Below are 23,988 nucleotides of genomic sequence, written 5' to 3' on the forward strand. Positions count from 1 at the left end.
AGATACAGTATACCCTTGGAGACACTCAGATCATCAGCATGATGAAGGGCAAAGTATGACATTTTGTTGTTACAATCTTTTGCCGTAATTTCTCCTCCTGATTTGCGTTCTCTAGGATTCTTGCCAACGTGAGGTATTTTATATTTTATTTTTCTAAAAAGTCTCAAGCAGGGGCAGCGGTACGGGTGTAAGACGTCAACAACTGACACACGGACTGTTTCTGTAATGTTAAAGATTGCAATTTCTAGTTGTGGTGTCGTTCATAACTATGAATTACAACTTTGTGAAACACTCTTTATACACTGCACTTGTGCTCTAAGTGCATAAAAACACACCAAAAATTACCCTGATGTACTGCTACCTTAAGGGTCTGTCTCACACCTACCAAATCCGAGAAACTGAGAGTAAAGCTCAGTCTCTGTTCTTGTATTGTGTTTCCTATTGTGCCTACATATTGCAGCATTTGTGGTCTGTAAGATCACCCACTGTAGGAACAACTTTCAGTTCTCTGTGACAATAGGGTGAGCTGAGGACAGACTGGCAATCTTTGGAGATGAATTTCCTGCCCTTTGTGGGTTTCAGTTAGACTCTTAGCATTATTTGAACTTTTGTGGTTTAATTTTCTTTGTTGTTGTTTTAATTCTAATGGCAGAAAACAAGAGAAGAAACAACATCCCTCTGGAGGCAGTGAATCTCGGGATCTGAAGAGTAAACGACCACGTTTTCTCTTTCTGGCATTTTAAGACACATTGGCAAACAGAGAAAGAACCCAGTAGTTCTGCAGAATGGCAAAGGGACATGGAGCTTCTTATTTCCCGGTAAAGGTACCAAAAGTCTTAGGATCTGTTGATGTTTTATGGGCTTCCAAACTCATTTCTTACCATTATCATTCGACCACTACTACAGGCTCAGAAACTACCCACCACCATTCTCTTACTAAGGCCTGAAACAGAAATAGGGTAGAAGAAAGGCTATCGCATGAAGGCTATCCTGCAGTAGCAGTATTAGTTGCACAAAACATGCGGGAAAGAAAGCGTCTGCCAGCCTGAGACCCAAATATTTGTTTCACTCAAGTATTATAGTTGAGAGTTGTGCACATGTTATTCAGAGAACAGGAGCTCTTAATTACTCAGGGAGCAATGGAACTCCTTGGAAAAGGCAGCTGAAAAAGTCCTGTCCCACATTCTTAATTTATAGAATTTATAGAATTATAGTAGACTGCCCTTCTGTCTCCCCACTTCCAACATCCGTGGGCCAAATCCACTACCTTTAAGATGAAAAAGTAATGAAAAAGATGTTTTCTCTGGCAATGTGCAAGCCTAGCTGGGCAAGGAAATTTTTCCACGACCACTGGTGGCTTGAATCAAGTGACCCTTTCAAATAGAAGTGAACTTTGGATGCAAAGATGAGATCAAGAACTATACTTTAGTAACTACAGTTATTAAATTCTTAATTGGGGTCAGATCTGTTTGTTATGTTCTCCCCTCACAGACGCGAAGGACTTTATAAAATAATATTTCTTACGTATATGCAGGGATTTTCCCTTTATGTGTTTGAAAAAGAATCATAAAATTACTCCACTGTAAAAATAAATAAGCCACTAAAACAAATAACAAGTGACTTCTCCGAGGGGGAAGACTGCCAGCTATGGGATAACAGTCACTAACTATTGCCATGAGTTCTAGGGATCATCAGCATGAGAGAGCTTTAGTTAGGTCCATCTTGACTAACATGTGCAGAAGGGAACATTTCTGTTTCTTCATCCCCTCTTTCTCTTGGGTGTCACAGCTTCCTATCTTTTGCTTCTGTTTATAGTTGTCTCTCACCATGTATTTCAGGAAAAGAAAAATCTAAATAAAGATCAGAGCCCGTTCCATTATGTGTCCTTCCTCTTCTTCTCCTCCTCCTTTCTTGCGTTCGTGCAGTGTTGTGGCACCTATTAACTACCCATGCTTTCAGAATGACATTATACAAGGTGCAGGATGTACCACTGTGCCCTAAAAATATCAACAACTGCATTAGTCTCACAATAATTAATGGCAGGCATTATGCAAATGACAACTTTTTCACTGCAAAATAATGACATTTCTTCATTTTGAGCAGAGTTATGCAAAACAATGAATTGGGGATGATAAATCACACAGGAGAATTAAGAAAGCCATAACGTTCCTGCCCAGGCAGGCAGAAAGACAGACAGACCAACAATTTAGAACACATTGTTTGTTCTCAAACCGCTATTAAGGAATAAATAAAAGCATAGCCAGTCGGTCATTAGAATGTATGTGTAATTTAGTTTCCCCCCTTTAGGCAACTATGCATAAGGGGACGTTAAATTCTGGCAATTGGATTATTACAAGTCACAAGCAAATTTTTTTTTATTAACCTTAATAAGTCATTCACTCAGAGACTACAGTCATCAGGCAAATAAAATGTATCACATGTCATTCTCCTACACATTAACTAATTTCTTATGCAAACATCACAATGTATAGCAATTACCGCTGCTCAAAAAAACCCCAAAGTCAGTTTCAATTTATTTTATTGCTTTTGTGCGTGGCCATTTCCTGTAGCGCTTTATTCTCCATCCCCACGTTTTAGGCGCAAAAGAAAAGAAATGTGAGAAACGAGAAGCTACTTCTCTGAAACGTTCCCACACCTTTTTCTCCTTATAGTGAACGCTGCTGGAAAAAGCCGTAGGCAAGATCCTCTTGTAAGCCCGAAGGAGCTTCTCAAAGGTAAAAAGCTATCGCTGACCAGCTGCCAGCACCCTCCTTTCCCCATCCCTGTCTCCACTACACGCTTCCCACCTCCCGCAAGAGCAATCCCTGCCCAGTCCTCCCAGTGCCTCCTGCCGAGAGCCTGGCGCAGGGCGGTCTGTGAGCGCCCCGGAGCTCCCGTTCCTGCCCCGCTCCCCGAAGAGCAGGATTCCCAGCCAGGGTGGGACTGGGGGGTACCTCTGAACTCCCCTATGTACAACACTCCTCCACGGCTCCTTACAGTGGCTCCTGCTGGAAGAGAAGTACCTATAAGCTTTTTAATAGACAGCACTCCTGGATCTTTCTTTCTAGTGATTCCTGCTGGGAGAGTCTGATGTATCAAAGAATTCCAGCGATTAGAGCTGGGAAGATCTACGGCATTTAATCATTTACTCCATCCTCCCACCTGAGCTGGGGTACTCCTTACACTATTTTTTTTTTCTGACGTTCTATCTCATCTAACTTTAGAGAGTGCCAAATAACTGGGCTCTCACCTCTTCCCGGGGGAGGTTATTCCACAGTGGCATGTCACGAGACTAGAAATTTCCCAAGGTATTTGGTGTAATTTTACTTCTTTATGTGTAGTTTCATTGAGCAGGCATTAGTTTTCAGACTCCCAATACTCCCGTAAGATTTCTTTTCTCTGTTAGTAGAGCCTGGGACTGCACCAGCCTTCCTCACACCCATAGCTCAGCGTGGTATTTAACACTGTCCTCTGAAAAAAGCTGGATTTGCAGCACCTAAAGATTATCCCAAGACTGGTTTTATTCTTCACAGTGACTTCTGATGGGAACTGGTACGAACAGGGAACCAGGACAGGACCTTTACAACTGACGCGGTGTTACCTCCCTCCTGGCCACATCAGTGGCTCCCCTCAGGAAGCGCTGGTGGCCGCTCCAAACGCACATAAAGCAGAGCATCAGCCAGGACTAGATATTCCCCACGGTGCCTGGAGGTTCAACTGTATAGCTCCTGTTAAGCATAGCGAGGGGGACTGGAATACTAACAATTCATGCATCACAGTGAAAAGTCAACTCCAGCTTTATCCGAATCAATACGAAGATCAACCACCACATTTTCTTCTCTCCAAATGCAAAGTACCCTTGCCTTCACCCAAAGACAACCGAGTACATCATTGACACGGTCCTACAGAGAGCCCAGGAAAGATAACAGTTGTGTTGGAAATAACTGGTGTCTTTGGAAACAAGGTGGTAGCAGTTGTCACCCACCCCCCCTCCCCAGGTCCCCCCTCTTACTATCTATTTCAGGACTTTAAAGATTCAGTGCAATTCACCCCCCTTGGAACACTGCAAAAAATTCTCCACCTCCAGCCACTCATCCGGAAGTTAATAACATTTTGCAGCTCTCCTTAAATAAAATCCAGCCCATCCTGGATCAATAAGACTGATGCCTATTTCCCTAATGGCAGCCGATTGCCATTTGCTATTCAAATCAGACTAGATAAATTACAGTACATGCCAAGGAACAGGCCAGTGAATTAAGACAGGCCTCCTGAGGACCAGCGATATTATTAATCTTTTAAGACACTATCATATTTCTTCTTGACAGTGTGCGTAGACTCTCAGACATGCTGCACCCAGATTGAAATATCAGCTGCTGCAAAAAATCAATAGCGTTAGAAACACAATAATTTTCTGTCTGCAGGGCCCCCAATAAGCAACGCTTGTGTTTCTCCTCCTTTCCACATCTCTGTTCCAAATGCATTTGTTTTAAAACCCAGGCCTCAAATCTGAATAATAATTACGGTGGCAAAGTTGCTTTTGTTGTCATCCTTTGCCACAGAAGCCACAACTGTGATTCTTGATAAGGTTGCGGTTCTTGGAGACAGCGGAAGGTACTCAAGGGTCAGATACTCACCTAGTACATTTTACCCTTCTCCCCACACCCTCCCACTCAGTCTCTTGCTCTCTCACTGCAGGCTTTATAAAGACAGATATTGCTAGAGCTCCCACTATCCCTAAGAAAAATGAAAACAGGGACCTTGGACCTGAGTTGACAAAGGGAGACCGTACACGACAAGAAAGCAAAAAGCTTAAGGGATTTCTCTTCGTGCTGGCAACAGAAAGGGTCAATTCAAACAATTTTGATCTCTTTAGACCTGTGGATGAATTCAATAGAGGCCCTGACAGTCAAGTAAGCTGCCCACCTCATTTCTCAACTACTTTTTATGCTAAAGGGAAGAAAGATTCTACAACTGATAACTATTCCAAAAAGGGTATTTTATGATTTACGAGAGCAGCTGGCTTAGGGAAAAATGTGTAGCTTAGGGGATTGGCAAGAAGATGTTAAAATGAGGTTCCTCCTCACCCTTGACATGATATAGTTTAACTGTGTGAAAAAAGCAATTATAAAACACAACAAAATCTGAAGTCTCCACACAATTCTAAGCATGAGAATATTCTGCATATAACCGGGTAAGAAAAACATCTACAGAAATGGACCAGAGTGGATAAATCAGCTCCAGGTTGGCTAAGTTGCTATTCGAGATTGCCAGATTGCTGGCATCCCAGGTCAACAGTGACCAGAAAGAGCTGATGAACATCTCTATCGGGTGAGAGTAGTAAGGCGATGAAATCATTCAAGTTACATCACAATTAGCAGTTGCCTTCTGCCCTGAAAACATAGTTAGCAGCATCGGGAGGACGAGCCACCAAAAATATTAACTCTCCTCTGGCGCTTGCAGAACCTTGGGGACTTCAATTCAACCTCTATTTGAAAAGTGGGGTAAGCATGGCCACAACAAATACAAACATAGCCCTGCCTTCTGGTGAACGCTAAGGTGACCTGACCGATGGCCACGGCATATCAGCAGGGCGCTCGTGAGCGAACGGATGAGGAGTCAGCCTGTGCGGTTGTGGGGCGTGGTCTACCTTCTCTATGTTGAGCAGAGGACTTGGCTCCTCTTCTCCTTCCTCGGGATTCTCAGCACAGCATCTCTCCCTGGTGTACAAAGTGACATGCTTAGACAAAAAGGAGAGTGAACTGCCATCAGGCTTGTTGCTAGAGAGGGGGTAATTTTAATTAGAGCTGGCCAGTGGATGCGGATTTTGCTTCCTTCATCAGAACAGAAATGACATCTTTTGAACATTTTGAAAAATAATATGCTGGCTAAATGTCTTCAGACCTAAAAACCTGAGGTTTTCAGTCCCTCTGTCACCAAAAGTGACCAGAAAGTTCTCTTCATCAAAGTCTTTGTGCTAAAGAGAAAAAGGGAATATTATATTGAAATGACACCTTGTCAACAGCGTTCTGACCAGGTCTAAAATTAATACAGCAGCACCATGATGTAATTTTCAGTTAGAAAATGAGTTACTTCCCAGTAACTTGCACATCCGAGGAGAAGACTTGAGATTCAGCTCTTGCTCCTGATTCTCCATGAGTTGGATTTGATTCGCGTATCTGAGTGGAACTGTTCTTGATATATTCAAGTATCACTCTACTTGCAATAGATTTTGTTTATGCCACGTGGGGCCTAGGAATATGTTGATAACACTTTGTATTATTTAATGTCATCGCTTTTTTTTTCTCTTCTGAGTTTGTCACCTACCTAAATTAAATTCTGCTTTCATTAATCCAGGAAAAACCTGTCGCCGAATTAGTAAAAGGTGTTTCAGTAACTGGACATTAATTTGGGAAGCTGAAACCAATGTATTTGTAAACGTGACCTTGTGAGCCATGTGCATGTGGAGTTAGTTCAGTCTAAACTGTGGGGCTTATATGAGGGTAGGTACAAGACTAGGAGTGAGCAAGCAGTGTGGGGGTTAACGAATAAATACTGAAAAACCGGCAAGGACAACATCATGGGCTATGAAGGATGGGATTTGAGCCTACCAATTTTCCTCTCCCATCACACAGAAAGATAGGGGTTGGAAGGGACTTCTGGAGATCTTCTAGTCCAACCCCCCTGCCAGAGCATGTTCACCTAGAGCAGGTTGCACAGGAACGCATCCAGGCGAGTTTTGAGTATCTCCAGAGAAGGAGACTCCACAACCTCTCTGGGCAGCTTGTTCCAGTACTCTGCCACCCTCAAAGGAAAGAAGTTCCTCCTCATGTTTAGATGGAACTTCCTATGACCAAGTTTGTGCCTGTTCCCTCTCGTCCTGTCACTGGGCACCACTGAAAAAGGACTGGTCCCCTCCTCCTGGCACCCACCCCTGAAGCATTTATAAGCATTGATAAGATCCGCCCCCAGTCTTCTCTTCTCCAGACTATCCTCAAATCACTCCTCTGCTTTCTTCTCCTCTTTCTTCTAGAGTCTCCTCCTATCTGTGCTTTGATATTGCACAGCAAAAATCATTAGCTCACACAGTACTAGGGCTGGCAGCAGCATAGTTTCTTAGAAGACGTCATGGTATCTATTCTAAGACAACTGGGACCTACAAATATCACTGAGAGAGAAGAGAAACTCATTTCTCCAGAGCAGATAAGAGGCCATGAACACTTGGAGTCAGGCCTCATGACAAGTGCCGGTGGCATTCCCAACGATGTGGTGGTAGTCTTAAGCTACCCCCGGAACCTGTGCCACATCTATGCAGAAAGCCCTAAAGTTGTACCTGGGCTGCAGTATAGCATCATGGACACAAAACTTCACACATCAGAGTACTCAACAGCCATTACGTTAATGCCCTGTCTGTATGTTTGTAAGCATACTGAACACCTGAATAGGAATTGAGGTCTTTAGAAAGGTGGGAATTTCACGTCACTGGACATTGTAACAAGGCTTTCCCACACTAAACCTGTACTCCACCTGCATGTATCCTTTTCCTGTTGCAAAGAAACACAGTTTATTCTGATCGATATACACTAATTTCTTCCTTTCTTTTTAAGTGCTATTATACGCTACCCTATGCCCTCCATTATCCTCACATTTGGAAAAGAAATCATTTCTGCAGTAACTGGCCATACAACTATTGTTCAGGTTCCCCTGATATTTTTCCCCTGGGAAGTAAGATCGTCAGTGCAGCAGACTGGTATTAGCAAGGCCACGTAACTAGATGGACTCCTTCATGCTGAAAAATACTCTCTTGGGATTTAAAAGAAGCTGTGCACATTTTCCTTCTGACGTTTCTGTTTCTAAAGCAAAGGATTAGACTGAGGGCAAAAGTACTGTACGAACAAAGTGTTAGGGCCATTGCTGCTGGTCACAGCTGGTTCAGAGGAGATTCTCTAGACGGCCTCCTCTGGATAGATCCTGCTGGAACCGAGTCTGCAGCCTGTAATGTTTAAATACCATTCAGAAGTTAAAACACTAGTGACAAACCCAGTTAGGTTTAAAGCCAGATTTCCATTGCAAAACACCCCGCATGCCATCCCCGCTGACAGGCAATGCTAGGCACCGCTGTCAGCTACAGGGTACAAAAGGAAGAGGAAGAAAGTAAATGTATTGCAAGTTTAAGGCACAGACACAACTGCTGTCTGATATTCTTCCTCATCCCCGGTCTCTGCCCCAAGACGTTGCTCTGATTTTGCAACACAGAAGAGAATTGGTCTTTGCACAGAATCTACCCGCAGGCTATAACTCCAGGATACCTAAAAAGTATTCGTCTTACCCTATGCTTGGCCTCTTTAGTCATGGGTGCTGAACAAGCCCATCCTCGGAGGAGGAAGGAGCACAGGGATCATTGTCAAACTGTGGTTGTGATTCACTACGATAGTCTACCAGCTCGTTCTATAAAAACAGATGGAGGGAGCTGGAAATTGCAAGCGTTTTTAGGGGAGAGGAGCTGGGAGAAGAGTGACAGTACAAGGTCTCCATGCTAGAAGGGCGGAACAGAGAGTCAAAAGTGCAACTCAGATGGTATGGGTTGGATCGAATACATCACATGAGATGAAGAAAAAGGAAGATCAGGTGGGAAACGGTCAAAAGACATAAAAGACACAAAAGGAAAAGCAGAGAACATTGAATGATGAGAAAGTAAGATGAGATAAATCACGATTTTGGGGGTGGTTGGGGAAGAAAGCCTAAGCACTGAAAAGATGGCAGCAAATTCAACCAGACTTCACCCAACCAGCACAGGACAGAGTGTCCTCCCTAAAAGCTGCAGCTAGATAAACCCTGTGTTTCCTTTTCTGGTTGTTAGCACCTATGCCTAGCAATAACTCATGAGCAAACCATTTTTGAGGGCTTTGTCAGCTATTCTTCTTTCCATAGCACTACCACAACCTCCCTGGCACGGCCAGAGAAATATCCAATGAAAGCGTGCATTAGACACTTTGGATCTTCTCACCTCTCGCTAATGATTCAGTTCAGCCACGGTCAGAGGTGACGGGAAGTCACTGGTATACAGTGAGCTCTGTGAAACGAGCCTTGGAAAGGTAATGAACTTCTCCAGAATAAAACTCTCCATGTAGATTGAAAAGAAATTGCTGTGACACTCCCTGCTTGCACCCTTAATAAAGGAGGTCAGGGAGAAAGAAGGCCCGACCCTGAGAGAACAGGCGCATCCTAAAGCCTCCCTTTGCTTCCAGTGCCTCCCATCACAATGAGGTCCCGCACAGCTGGGGGAACTGAGCCATACACCCGTGCGAGACACGTTGAGTAACGCGTATCCGTAAGCCACGGCCTCTTCCTTTGTCTGAAGAAATATTCCCTCCAACTCGTGGCTAACATCTCCTAAGGGGGGTGGGAGGGAACACCTCACGCTGTGGCAGCCACGCTGCCTCTCTCACATGGGTAGAAATACGATTTCTCACACTCACGCGACTCTATCCCCAACACTGGAACCTCGGGTGGAGACACTCCCAGAGCGGTTACAGGTTTTAATTATGAGATGACAGTACCGATGGCTGGCTTTGCTTGAACCGGCACGTGTCACTGAAGCCGATGGGAAATATGTAAGAAAAGAGACCCAGTTTAATTAGCCTGAATATTTTACAACGATTATTTTCTACAAGCACAGCCTCCCACATCTTATTTGTCACCTGTCAGGTTGCTGTTCTTATCCACCCCGTTCTCGCCTTGCCTCTTCCTGTCATAAAAAAACAACGGTGAAAAAGACAGACAGATGCAAACAAGATTTTGGTAATTACAGCACTGTGGCTGGTGGTTGTTTGAACATCGTTTTATTTCTTCCAATCAAACAAGTCCTTGGACTTCACAGCCCTAGAGCTTCAGACAGGGGTGAAGCTGATTATATTATGACATTACAGTGCAGACTGGCAGATCAGACAAAGTGGATTTCACTCAGTAATTAAACTGCAGTATCTTTCGTCTAAAGTCCAGGGCAGGATTAATCGAAAGGTAGCTCTTTATCATTGCAAATAATGCTGGGATTTGAAGAGTGACTCCACAGATTTCTGATCTGATAGCTCGTCCTGGGTACCAGCTTATCGGTGGTTGCACATCTGTCCGACTTGTAAAAATAGCATGAGGTCAAGACATATTTGCCAAGTTGCACCATTTCCTTTATTTTATTTTTAGCCGGAAGAAATTCAGATTGACTTAAATCTTACAGTGTCCTTTGTCCTTCTGTGGCAGTACGAAGATTTCTGTTTAAGAGCTGTTAACACATAACTCTGCCCCCATCCTAAACCGCATTGTATCTCTAGGACAGACTCACGATTCTCTCTGTAGCTTTACCCTTATTCTTCAGGTCCAAAAAAATCCACCTGATCTCGGGAAATAGAACAATACAATTTTAAAAGACAGTAGCTTTCCAGCTGCTCTAAAGCGGTCTAGCAAATCAAGTTGCAAGCTTTCAAGGAGCTCCTAAGATTTACTAGATGAAAATAGAGTCTTAAGATTTTGGGTTTGTGTCAGCATTGTATAAAATCCCTAACACCAAATGCCAGCTGATGTTTTGGGCTTTTTTTAAAGTTTCCAAAAAGCTTTCAATGCTCCTGCTTCTCCTCACAACTTTAATAAACACAGAGCTGGGAAAACTTGCTCCATACAGCCAGACAGCTTCCTTATGCTGCTGGCTGGAGAAAGAGTGCTCCTGGCTCCTGCCCTCATTTACTCACTAGAGGAGATCATCTACAAGTAGAAGCAAAGCAGGGAAAAAACAATTGATATCTCTTTTTACTTTCTTCCGCAAGTAGTCATTATGATTAGGAAACAGAAGAATCAAGGACTGAGAATGAAAAACGCCGCTTCTCCCTCCCATCAGCAAAACAAGAGTTAGAAGCTGACTTCCAATTCGGGAGAGACTCTCTACCTAAAATCTCTTGCAGACAATGCGGTTTCTGGTTAGGCTCTAGTGGAATACCCCAGTAAGAATCCCAACAGCTTCCAAAAGGGTACGGAGGGTGGCTTGGCATTTGCCCTTAGGAAGTCGTATACATTTTTAGGTTCCCTTCAACAAGTCTTCAAACCACAGCAGTCACAAAAATGGGTGAGCCACAGGCCGCTTATTACAAGGTTCCAACATCTCGCCAACAAAGGCTGATAAAAAAAGAAACGTGTTTGTGAAACTATCAATAAAATGTATTTGCAGCTGAAGAGGGTTTTTGCAAGACAAATGCTTCTACTGAAAACGTTCAGAATTTTTGTGGAACACTCTCAGCTGAAAATCAGAAGTATTCTCTCTGGAAGTCAATTTTCAACAGAGTTTCTTTAAAATTTTTAGCCTTGCAAAAAAAAAAAAAAAAAAGGTCAGAATTTACACTGTTTTGTTTCATCCACAGAACAGTCCTGTGCCTACCATGTTCTGCACGGTTCAGATGTGATTTCGAATAGCTTGGCCCATCTCTACAACAGGATAATCTCCAAAATGTCCTTTGACGTTTTGCCTATAGCAATGTCTCCTCTCATTTGTATGAATCTCTGACGTAGATTATGAAGATCCAAAGCAGGGGCAATCTCTTAATTTCTACTCCAACATTTACTAGAAACAGACCCTACTTCTTTTTGGGGACTGGGGTAGTACTACCATCTAATTAACAAACTCAACAATTCCCTAAGCAAACAAACTATTTTATTTGCAGTTTTATTGTTATTGTTATTTTTGTAATGGAATTTACAGCAAAACCCCCAAATTATTCATAACCATTCATTTTTAAGTCTTGAAGGCTATCTCACAGCTCTCAGAGCCATAGAAGACCCTCAGTATCATGCAGTCGGATTCCCGTACAATAAAACACTTACAATTCCACTCAGTAATTCCCATAGCAATCCTAATGATCAGTGTCTGAATGGGCACATACTTTTTACTAACACATACGATCTTAATTTAAGGAGTTAAACCAGCAGAATATCACAAAACACCGTGGAAATTGGTTTTAATAAGTACTTTCACCACCCAAACACTTATAAGTGGGGAGAGAAGAGGAAATCTAGCCAAGCAAACAGGCAGAGGCACAGAAACGTCATACAGATGAATGATGAATAGCGCATTTATTGGTCAACTAATAAAGACACAGATAACTAATACCGGACAGAACAGTTTCAGTAATCTTTGTTTAAATGGCTAGCAAAATATGCAGTAAAATCTCACTGCTGTACTTGTTCTTTGTAGAGGTGTGAGAATATTTTTCCTAGTCCTGCTGCTGATACTGTAGATATGGATTCAACTTGCAGAGGGATTTCAAAGCTAGTATTCAGACCACTAAACTATTCCTCAGACCAAACTGAAAACAAAATGCAAATGAACTACTGCTGATCCTGCTCTCACGCTGTTTCCCTCCTGCCTTTCACCGTTTTTCCCCATTTTTCCTCTGAAAATTCTAACATGTTTTTAAAATATTATTAACCAATCTTATAAGTACCAGCCTTAATATTTTTTTCTCATTTCTGAGTCTTTGTATTGTGCTTTGATCATAAATTCAGTGTCTTCCCTCCAATCATAAGGACTAGAAACTTATTTTACAAACAAAAAACAAAGATCTTGACATTATCTGTTTACTTCAAGAGTAGAATCGTTAAGAAAAACATCTGATATTATGACACTTTCAGTAAAACTGCAACCACTGCCAGCAAAGCAAAACATTAATTTAGGTGTGCACATCCCTCTGGTTTTCACATCATGCGTAGACACTAAAATTCCACAAAAAGAGCCTTGTAGTTGTGAGCTGCTCTAGAGAAAAGCTGGATATCGGAACATATCTGTGATTTCACAAAGTGGTCAATCAACAAGTGCTTCCTACTTCATAGGAATGGGCCCTAAAATGCCAAATCCTGGCTTTGGGGACACAGCGGCGAATTTCACATTAATATAAATCGGGGCAAGATTTGTCCCAATGTAAATACGGTCAGAATTAATCACAGAATCACAGAATCATTACGGTTGGAAAACACCTATAAGATCATCAAGTCCAACCATCAACCCAACACCACCATGCCCACTAAACCATGTCCCACAATGCCTTGTCCACACGTTCCTTGAACACCTCCAGTGATGGTGACTCCACCACCTCCCTGGGCAGCCTGTTCCAGTGTCTCACCACTCTCTCAGTGAAGAAATTTTTCCTAATATCCAGCCTAAACCTCCCCTGGCGCAACTTGAGGCCATTCCCTCTTGTCCTGTCGCTAGTCACTTGGGAGAAGACACCAACACCCACCTCTCTGCAACCCCCTTTCAGGTAGTTGTAGAGCGATAAGGTCTCCCCTCAGCCTCCTCTTCTCCAGGCTAAACAACCCCAGCTCCCTCAGCCGCTCCTCATAAGACTTGTGCTCCAGACCCCTCACCAGCTTCGTTGCCCTTCTCTGGACACGCTCCAGCACCTCAATGTCCTTCTTATAGTGAGGGGCCCAAAACTGAACACAGTATTCGAGGTGTGGCCTCACCAGCGCCGAGTACAGAGGCACGATCACCTCTCTACTCCTGCTGGCCACACTGTTTCTGATACAGGCCAGGATGCCGTTGGCCTTCTTGGCCACCTGGGCACACTGCTGGCTCATCTTCAGCCAGCTGTCGACCAACACCCCCAGGTCCCTTTCTGCAGGGCAGCTTTCCCATTATGTTATGTTTTCCAGAGTTCCTAAAGAACTACAGATTTCTTCCACCAACCACCTGGAAAAGGGGAAAATACATGTCTTGCAGCATGTTGTTACAGCCTTTTGAAATTAAATCACAGCTGAAAGCTTGGGTAAGTCCAGCTAAGAGAGGAAGAAAAATTCCCAGCCATCGATACTAAAAATGACTGCATATGTTCCCCAAACTCAGAAGATGCTGTCAGCATCCAGTTCCCAGGCCATATGTTAGCCAGATGAACTAAATGGATCCATAAACCTAACCAGGAAGTTATCATGAGGGCTGAAACCGTGATGCACTGATTAAGAATCTGTTTTTCTCAACTAAAAACATAACCATAATTACTTTCAGTTGAGTCACTCACACTCTCGTAATGTACCCATCCTCAAATGATATTTAACACCGTATACTAAGTATGTCAAGCATTCGTTCCATTAATAATACTTTGCACTTCTATTCTGCTTTTTATCCCAGGAGCCCAAAGCACTTTGTGATCATGAATTAATCAATGCTACCACCACCTTTGCTTTGGGAATAGTTGGCTGGAGTCCACTCAATGGCCCTGGACGATAGCTGGAGATGTGATCCTCCCTCTTCTTATCTCCTATCCCAAGTCTTAACCAGAAGACAAATCATCAAGTAACAAAACTGAGTGACAGTGGCTTCCCCAACTTCACCGAGTACTGAGCACAACCAAAATAAATTTGTCAGAGTAAGCAGAGGTCGTACACTTTGCCTTTACCACGGTAGAGCATATGAAAAACAGAAACATCAAAAATGAAAAAAAAAAGTAAAAGCACAACTTACAATTTCTGGAATTAACACCAAGTTTGAGAGGGTAACAGCATCTTATTCCACTGCATGATCATTAGGCAGGTTTACAGCCTCTGTCTCCCGTGCTATGCTTACAGGCAACAAATGAAACCGTCCGGTGTGGATGATTAACAAATTCGAGAATAAAATAAACAAACAGATCTCGGTAATTTCTATTCTCCAAGTTTGGTTCTAGGTGAAGTTTCAGGAAACTCAACTCTTCAGCGCTGATCATCAACAAAATACAGGTTTCGGCTGAAAGTGTCAACGGATTGCTTTCTGAAAAAGGTTTAAAAAGGACTGGCAATATTCAAAAGCTCCTCAGATTTCACGACCAAAGAAATCTATCCTTTCAAGCCCCTCTAAACAGAGCACAAAATCCCAAAAAACTTTGCTAACTTTTCATTTGGTTTATAATTAGGTAAAATACTTACTGAAGTCAATGGGAGCTTTGCTGGAATAAAGGCTGAGAAGAGAGTTTGTGAAGACATTGTTCTTATTTTCATGCTAGAAAATAGCTGTAGAAGAATATCAGTGCATGAAATGGAAGAAAAGGGTTCAGATTTTGCAGTGGTGCTTCTAGTAAGGATTACATCTTCAAAAAAAGGACTCAGCAGACCAGACTGATAATGTCCGATTAATTGATACCTGATGTGTTATATTACCTTATGTTACTTGCTTAAAAGAAATAATGCCATTCATGATACCTGTGGAATAGGACAAGATCAGCATGTGCTATATGCTATCTAGAATTATAATCCAACTGTTTAAAACATATGGTATCCACACTGAGTAATTTCAGATAACACACATCTTTCCTTTGTACTCCAAAATTTAACAAACTGCAGATACTTAATACTTCCTTCTCTTATCCTGCACAGATTTCAGTAATGTGGACATAAATTCCCTTTTTCACTTTTGTTTGATATGTACTGCAATTAATATAGAAGTTAAATACAACAATTCAACTTCTAGTAAATTTTTCTATGATTAGTAGGCATAGCAATCTGGGAACTCAAGTCATAGTCACACCACTCAGCATATGTGCTAAGGGGGCTTTTGTGCTGTGTCAGGTATACGAAGGGTTAAACTGTATGCTAATTATTCTTAACTGCCCATCACCCCCCCACTATATGTTACAATTAGAATGAGCATTTATAGGCAAAAATCTTGCCCTATGGGCTCATCGAAATTGTCAGAGGATCCCTGATGTAATCAAATCAGCATTAATGAAATCAACTGGTCTAGATCTGGCCTCCCTTCTTTATATGATACACCATTTTAAAAGAGGGTCAGAAATTACCTCTAAAAACTACTATAAAATCATTTCTCCTGAAGTACTATATGGTAGGATTATCATCAATAAATCATATGCTATATGTGGGTACAAGTATTTAAAGTTTGGGGTTTAAGGCTCAAGGCATTTGCTTTAACAGGGACGTGATGGTGCCCCTGTACTCGGCGCTGGTGAGGTCGCACCTCGAATCCTGTGTTCAGTTTTGGGCCCCCCACTACAAGAAGGACATTGAGGTGCTGGAGCGTGTCCAGAGAAGGGCGATGAAGCTGGTGAGGGGTCTGGAGCACAAGTCTGATGAGGAGCGGCTGAGGGAACTGGGGTTGTTCAGTCTGGAGAAGAGGAGGCTGAGGGGAGACCTCATCACTCTCTACAACTACCTGAAAGGGGGTTGCAGAGAGGTGGGTGTTGGTCTCTTCTCCCAAGTGACTAGCGACAGGACAAGAGGGAATGGCCTCAAGTTGCACCAGGGGAGGTTCAGGCTGGATATTAGGAAAAATTTCTTTACTGAAAGGGTTGTCAGACTGGAACAGGCTGCCCAGGGAGGTGGTGGAGTCACCATCCCTGGAGGTGTTCAAGGAATGTGTGGACGAGGCATTGTGGGACATGGTTTAATGGGCATGGTGGTGTTAGTTGACAGTTGGACTTGATGATCTTACAGGTCTTTTCTAACTGTAGTGATTCTGTGATTCAAGTGCCATCAGAAGAGCCCGAGGGCTTAAGCACGTCTGGACACGGCTAGCAGATACAACTTACCACTTCTGAGATACCTGTCTTTTGGGAAAGCAGCTGAAGGAAAGCCAGGAGATGTATCCTACAGCATCTCACGTTGTACCAAGTACCTGTGTTTGAGCCCTTATTGTACAGACAGTGCATGTGTACCTTTCTGTCTGCTCATTGCTTTCAGACCTTCTTATCCTCAGCACAAATGTAAGAAAATCAAATTCCTTCTGTTTCTGGCCAAACACAAAGATGTTAATGAAAAACTCTGCTCACAAAACTCCACTTTATGCCCTCCATGTCTTGGCTGAGGAAATTCATACTCTACCTCTGCAAATTATTTTGGCTGTAACACACGCAAAATTTCCTCTGACTGAGGGAAAATCTGGAGTTCTAAGAAAGAACGTCACTTTTACGTTTTATAAATGCACCGAGCTCATTCCTGACAGGAATTCACAAACAAAGTCCTGAGTGAACAAATCGTGTTGGGCTGCATTTCCCTTGACTCTTGATTTTTCCTTTCAAGATTATGAGATTGGGTTTTCCAGACTAGAGCCAGATTCTGTGCTAGTCTCTTACAGCCGCCAACACGCTTAACCCACTGATTTCAAATGTTTGCCCAGATGCTGCAGGATGGTATTGGTTGCTCTTGCTCTCACCTTCCTTCTTCACGCACTGTGAAAGCTACTGGGAAGACAAGCTGAGGTGAACAGACTTCTCTCAAAAACCAGAAATACCTGCCTGTAAAGCTCACCCAGTGCATTGTCAAGTTTCAAAATACGAATTTAAAAGCACAGCGACTTACCCGTATTTATTCAAGACCTCACAGAGATGGTAAATACAATTAGACAGGGGGTTTAAGATAAATAATATCATCTGCTGTCTCATCTTCACTGCTCTAAAAAAAGAAGCCCAACACTGGCAGAAGCATTCAAACTGCAGCCTTTATTCTTACGACTCTACAGTTTCTTTTTATTTCACCCATACTTGCTTTTTTCATTGGCAGCGGTGGTGCTTTTCCATGGCTCTATTTTCCCCAGTATGTCCATTAAGAACAAGACTTTTGGTTGAGAGCACTGAAAGATTTGGTAGTGCAATGTGCACCCACAAAGGAGACGTGGGTTTGGATTGAAAGCAACCTCAGGGACCTCGGTCAGAGGAGCCCAGACACACTATAACCACACATTTATTGAAATGGGAGACTCCTCATGCAGAGTGCTACTGTTGAATTCTTGAGTGTTTTTCTTTCAGAGGCAGTATACTGTCTCTGAATTCAACAAGAAATCAAATTAGGACTCCTGGGTTCCATTTCCAGCCTGCCACTTACCCATGATAAGATATTGGGCAAATCATTTAACATAAATACGCTTCAGTTTACAGAGCTGAAATACTGCACTTGGGGGTAGTAAGACTGATGAAAAGTACTATAACGGTATTATTAAAGCGCTTTCTCACAGATTTTTAAAATTCCTTATCAAAGGTTCTCTTAACCCTCCTTGCTGAATTTTAAAGCTTACTCACTTTCTTAAGAATCTCCTTTTCGAAGGACAAAATTCTTCAAATGTCTAAAGATTTCCTTGCAGGCATTTGTAGAATAAGGCTACATATGGTGCCAGTAGACTAAAACAATTTAAGAAATTATTGCCTTCAAGTCCCAACAGAGTGTGGCACAATATGCTAGGATCTCCTTACATGTCTTTATCTGACTTTAGCTTATAGTTCTGGGTACGTGTGAGGAAGGGCAGCTGCCTCCCCCTCCATCGGCTCAGTCCTGCCCCAGAAGCCATTCCGTTTCACTCGCCTTGGTCTGCGCTTGGGCTCTGTCAAGCAACTATTGGATTGTGTAACTTTTTCAAACCAATGGAATTATCTTAAATTCAGTCTTTTAATGCACAAATTAATGTTCACCAAAACCCCGAGGATCAGATGCAGCAGATGAGAAGTACTAAGGGGAGTCAGGCTACCTCAATTAATATTTAAGAGAGACCAATAATTTCATATATAGCCAAATTTAGCAGCAGTGTAAGGTACCCATGCTGAGACTAAGAGACGTATCCACTCAGTGCTAATCTTTACTCATAGTGTATGTGAAACTAAAAAGAGCTCATAAAATGTAAATGCAAACCATTTAGGAGCTAATAAGAAGTCTCATCATTATAATTATGTACCAAGTAAGAGAAGTTCATCTTCTCATAACCTGCAACGCTGCACAGTGCTCCCATTTTACACACAGAAACAGAAAAGCGAAGACTAACATTTCTAGGACAACTCCCTCGTTTCAGTTATTCAGCTTGAGGCACCATGCATAGAAGAATCTCAGATAACTTTTAAACAGCTTACAGTCTGCATCCAGCCTTCCTTTATAGTCTAGGAACAGAAGTAAGCCCTTATATGAGGGTCTATTTCAGACGCCTTCCCTTGTGATGGGCTGAATCACACCTCTGAGTGCCTGATATTCTCCAGCTGACTGCAAAGGGAGTCCAAATAGGGGTGGAAGTACCTGCACCATGCGCACCTAAATGCCAGCAAGAATCACAGAATCACAGAATCACTAAGGTTGGAAATGACCTGTAAGATCATCAAGTCCAACCATCAACCCACAAACACCACCATGCCCTTTAAACCATGTCCCACAATGCCTCGTCCACACATTCCTTGAACACCTCCAGGGATGGTGACTCCACCACCTCCCTGGGCAGCCTGTTCCAGTGCTTCACCACTCTGTCAGTGAAGAAATTTTTCCTAATATCCAGCCTGAACCTCCCCTGGCGCAACTTGAGGCCATTTCCTCTTGTTCTGTCACTCATCACTTGGGAGAAGAGACCAACACCCACCTCTCTGCAACCCCCTTTCAGGTAATTGTAAGGAGCGATGAGGTCTCCCCTCAGTCTCCTCTTCTCCAGACTGAACAATCCCAGTTCCCTCAGCCGCTCCTCACAAGACTTGTGCTCCAGACCCCTCACCAGCTTCGTTGCCCTTCTCTGGACACGCTGCAGCACCTCAATGTCCTTCTTCTGGTGAGGGGCCCAAAACTGAACACAGTATTCAAGGTGCATGGCCCTGGTTTTGAGAAGCTCTGAGCATCTCTGGCGCCTAATGAAATCCATAAAAGCTTCAAGTGCTTGGCCCTTACTTGAACCAAAGATGCATAAAAAGGAGCTTTCCAGAATTAAAGCACAGTAATTGGGAGATCATGTTGCGAATTCATTAACAGTTTGTTAATTCAAAACATGAACACCATAAGCACAGGGTAGGAGCCTTACTCCTCCCGCAGTCTTTCTTTTTTAAGATGATGTCATTTCTCCAGCTATGAGTGATGCAACGTTCAGACTGGCCATGAGGAAGTCTAATACAGAATGCTCCACTAAAGACACCATCGCTTTAACCACAGTCGTACCTCTGGTGCTACCCTACCAGGAAAACTTTCCGATTAGCTCTTCTGTTGCGACAGCACACCCCGTACCTGCTTTAGAGCAAGACCATTCTTCAGCAAACGGGACTGTCACTGAGGGGGTTTCTACAGCTTTTGTGGAAGTTGTGCAGTTGTCTCTCCTGCTCTTTGCAAGTATTCTTTTTCATCCTCTCCTCTTCAGTGAAAAAAGGAATCTGATCTTCACAGACGGAAAATTAAGTATTACCAGGAGGGTCAATATACCCAACAGCCATTCAAACTGGTCTGATAAATGGAAGTATTTAAATAGTTGCAACCAAAATAAGCAACAGAAGGTGGGAAAAGAAATGCACAATTACGCCAGTTACTAGGGTACTGTTTATGTTATACCAATTGGAGCATCACAAAGTACACAGAACACAAACTACTACCAGCATTTTTTGCATCTTTTAATAGCTGCATACTAAATCACAGGTAATGTGTGGTATACAAAATTTAGAAAGAGTATCAGTTAGCTTAGTTTCTCTAATTGACGCGTCAGCGTTGTCAATCAGTCGTTCAAACCCCACTGCCAGGAAGATGGCTCAAAAATATGAAATGGCCCATCCCCATCGTGAAGCAATGGGATCGCTTTAAATGGACTCCGTTCCCTACCTGATGTCTCCACGTTTGCAGGTGGTGCATGTTAGAAATACCAGAGATGAAGTAAACAAGATTACATAAATTAAAGAGAATCGCCCTTCTCTTCCACATGGCCACCCTGACCTCCAAGGGCCCAAGTAGCAAAGAAAAGGCCGCAAAGAAGTAGCGGAGGGAAGGTCTTCATGGCTGTCCTCTCTTTCCCCTTCACTAAGTGACTTTTCAGGGACTTTCCTGCATGTTAAGCATCTTTTTTGCATTGCTTAATATTGTTATTAATAATTCATATTTTTGTCTTTCTCCTCTCACTCTGACAACTTTTATTTTTAATCAATGGGCATGTGTCAAATTGCTTTGTTATTTATTTATAACGTAAGCTGACAAAAGAATGGGATATGTGGTATAAAGCTGAGAGAGTGTTTCTTTCCTACAGCTGATATCGTTGGTAATAACTATGTGTCTTGTTCTAATCAGTAGGGTCCAAAAAACTAATTTTGCCTCAAATAATGGAGGACATATTTAGCAGATTTGTACAAGTGGATGTCTCTCCTCTGTCCCCATGTTAATGCACTGAAATAAAAGTTGAAAATGTAGGTTTATTTGTATGCGTGCACATTGTCTTTGAGAAAGAAAAGGAGCGGAGCGCACAAAGGTGTTAATAACGATCTACCAAATGCTGATGCACTTACTCAGACGAATGTATCACTCAGATCGATGTGCTTGGTCCCCTAACATACCAACAACTTTCACAACCTGTTTATGGCAGAAACCCGTACCACTCTTTTCAGCTAACAAAACCCAAACAGAATCACTAACTTGCTAGAGAGGCATTCAGTAGCACCACCCCTGCTTCAACCGGCAGCCCACCTTGCCTCATAAAGCTGGGAAAACAAAACGTTTCCTCACTGAACATGTGAAAAGTAAGCTGTTGATTACAATTGGCTTCCACATTACAACCCGGGGATTTGACTCTTACGCCCCTTTTACGCACATCTATTTTACCTTGACTGCTAGTTGAGAACTCATTTAGTTACTCTCTGGATTTATTTTTTTCAAATAGTAAAAGCGTCTCATAGTCCCAGCTGAATGAGATTCAACGTCATGACTGTCTTGGTGTGTCCTGAGGCAGGAGGCAGCCCTGACTGGACTTTGGGAATGGTTTGGTGGAGCCTAGGATTGTATTCAGCAGCAATGTTTGCGTGCTGGGCAGGATGTCGTCATACAGGGTGCAGTCATTGTAAAATAAAGTAAAGCACAAAGCTACGAAAAAAAAAAAGGATTAGACACTTTTCTGGATAACTAAGATACTGTGCCATGCAACTTCTAATTCAAAGGAGTCATAGACTGAGGTTGTCTACTTAAGACTCCTCCTGCTTGAAAAGCTCCTACTTCCCATTTTGCTATAGTCACCACCACGTGTTGAGCGCTCACTGGGGATGTGTTTGAACTTTTTCTTTCGAAGTCCAGCGAGAGGCTTGGTACAATAAAGTAACATCCCTTTCCAGCCTGTGCCAAGCACAATGTAATATCAGCAGATACTAGGTCCCGCAGAGTTACCTGTTATAGCTCTGAAAGCCAACCGAGTGATGTAGCACATCAAAAATCTCAAAGCAACCATATGGGCTGGCCAGCGAATTTGAGAAGGTACGTCAAAGAAAGCAAGGTAGAGGATTACGTTGGTAGAGCATTACGTCGTTAGAGCTATGGTTTGGGGGAGGGAAGAATTTACTTCGATTTTCAGAATAAACTGCCATAGTCTACACACGCACATTTGCTTTTATTTTCAAGTTAGCTGGTGTTTCATTCTGTTTTAATTAATCCGCCATGGAAGGGAGAATAAAAATTGAAGTATTTTCTTTGATGTTATCCTAGCCTTAATGCTTTCTTTCAATGCCTTCTTCACCACACGCATCATGCTGAGAATAAGCATGGCATTCAGAATGCGGATTGTCCCTCTTGATTTACAATTCAGGGACACAAAGAACGCAAATGTCTATTTCTTATGAGTAAAGACCAGTTGGTAGCCAGATTTCCTCCATCTTAAGCCTGCTTTTGATACAGTTGTTAAAGAATCCAGACTCCAATGTGTCCATAATAGAAGTGGGCAGTTCACACATTTGTGTCATGAACACCACCAGTAAGTGAATTTCCCCTCGTCTACAAAATAAGGGACCATTCAGATTTCGAGTGCCAGAGGAAACTACGGCCATTTAACATACTTTGAACAACAGAAATACAGGAAACCCAGGATAACTCTTACGTTTCATAACTAACTCCACCGCACAATCGGGGACCAGGCACATACAGCATCTGGACAACTTGAAAATTGGAGAGCGTTGCCCTTGCCCAGGGAGAGGAACCCAGCAGTCCAAAGCTTGTGACACTGCTGGGGAATTCGTCTGTGATTTGACCTCAGAAGGCTGGAGAGTGCTCTCCTCACCCACCTTCCTCTCCCAGAAGAACCTCACAGAATTAGCTTTTTACTTCTATTAGTGTTGCCAGTTAGGAATGGCATAAGCAAGTAGAAAGAGAAAAGCATTCTTGTCCAGTGTACTCAACAACTTTAAGGATTTAAGGCCAGAGGAAAACCCTCTGGATACACAGATGAGCTGGGCAGCAAGACAATTAAAAAACTAAGCAGTTTTGAAATAAGGCTGGTGTGCTGGAAAGCACCAGCTCTCCCTGGATATGAAATAATGCCCATTTCTGTTGTCTTCCCTTACCTGATTCAGGAACACAAAAGCAAAGGTGGGTATGAGATATTGGGTTGTTGTTGGGGTTTTTTTGTTTGGTTGTTTTTTTTCAGATGAACCCGGTTTTATTTAGGGGTGAGATTTTCACAATATGCAGTACCCGTCTATTTTGCCTTAACTGTATGGTAAACCCCCCCACTGACTTTCGCGGACATAAAATGAAGTCATTGCTGACTTTTGAGAAGCTTACCCTAAAAAAACACCCAGAAATCTCAAATAATCATTTAGTGTCAGTATGTATCTGATGTGTATGGGTGGTCCTGTCTTTTCTGACCATAAATTTTTCATTTCCTACCAGCTGAAGCTTCTCTTTTTTTCTTCTTTTATAATATGCTTGACTAACAGATGCAGTTACATACTGAACTGATACAAAGCTACAGAAGTCTAATGGGGGAAAGTGATTGCCACAGAGATTACAGTTACCTATGGAATGCATACTGGTACATACACATCCATATAATTACAATGTGCCGGTAACAGGATGTGAACGCAGTTCAAAATGTGGCTTGGTATGTGTTCAGTCTAAAATCTACTAGATACTAAAAAGGAGGGAGGCTTGTCCTCGTGGAGAAGTGACACTACCTAGGATTACTGATTTGATGACCTGGGTCTTGGGACGAGAGAGTCAAAACAATTGGATCATCTGAGGTAACACACAGCCTGCGAGAACAAAAACCAGCTTGAACTCTAC

Source organism: Gavia stellata, chromosome 1, assembly GCF_030936135.1.
Source record: "Gavia stellata isolate bGavSte3 chromosome 1, bGavSte3.hap2, whole genome shotgun sequence".
NCBI lineage: Eukaryota > Metazoa > Chordata > Aves > Gaviiformes > Gaviidae > Gavia > Gavia stellata.